The following is a 699-nucleotide window of genomic DNA, read 5'->3' as shown; positions in this document are numbered from 1 at the left end:
TAATGCCATGGAGTTTACCAAGTTACTTTCAGGGAATACCACCTAGAAGAAATTCTTGTGCCTATGGAGTGCAACTATTCAGTCAACAACAGGGTATGGAAAATTGCCTATGTCGGAGTGCCTGGGTGGCTCAGTTGGGTAAGTGTCTGACTTCTGCTCAGGTCATGATCTCACAGTTCCTGAGTTTGAGCCCCACATCAGGATCTCTGCTGTCAGCACAGAGCCCGCTTCAGATCTTCTGTCCCCCTCTCTTTCTGTACCTCCCTTCCTCTCTCTCTTAAAATAAATAAACATTAAAAAAAGAAAAAAGAAAATTGCTTATGTTAAATGCATAATGCTGAGGTCTGCAGTATCACTGCCAAACACCTATTTCTATTTTTTTAATACAAAGAAATGCTACAGTGAAATATACCACATGCAAAATATTAAAAAATGATCATGACCATTTTCCTCTGATGTACCAACAAATATTTTGGAAGAAGGAACTAAAAAAGCCATATTTTGTTTCAGATCAAATAAAAAAGATTTGAACAGATAAATGTATATATACACTTTTTTCAAAGATTCTTCAAGTTAATTTTGCAAACATCCTCATTTTGTCTACTAAATTTCCAACCATTCATTGACTCTTGTATATCAGTGTCACAGGAGCACATAATAAATATTGGAACGTCTGGATTCCAAATAAACACACTTGGA

This window comes from Lynx canadensis, chromosome B1, assembly GCF_007474595.2.
Source record: "Lynx canadensis isolate LIC74 chromosome B1, mLynCan4.pri.v2, whole genome shotgun sequence".
NCBI lineage: Eukaryota > Metazoa > Chordata > Mammalia > Carnivora > Felidae > Lynx > Lynx canadensis.
The sequence above is the reverse complement of the archived record's forward strand: the minus strand, read 5'-3'. Positions refer to the sequence as shown.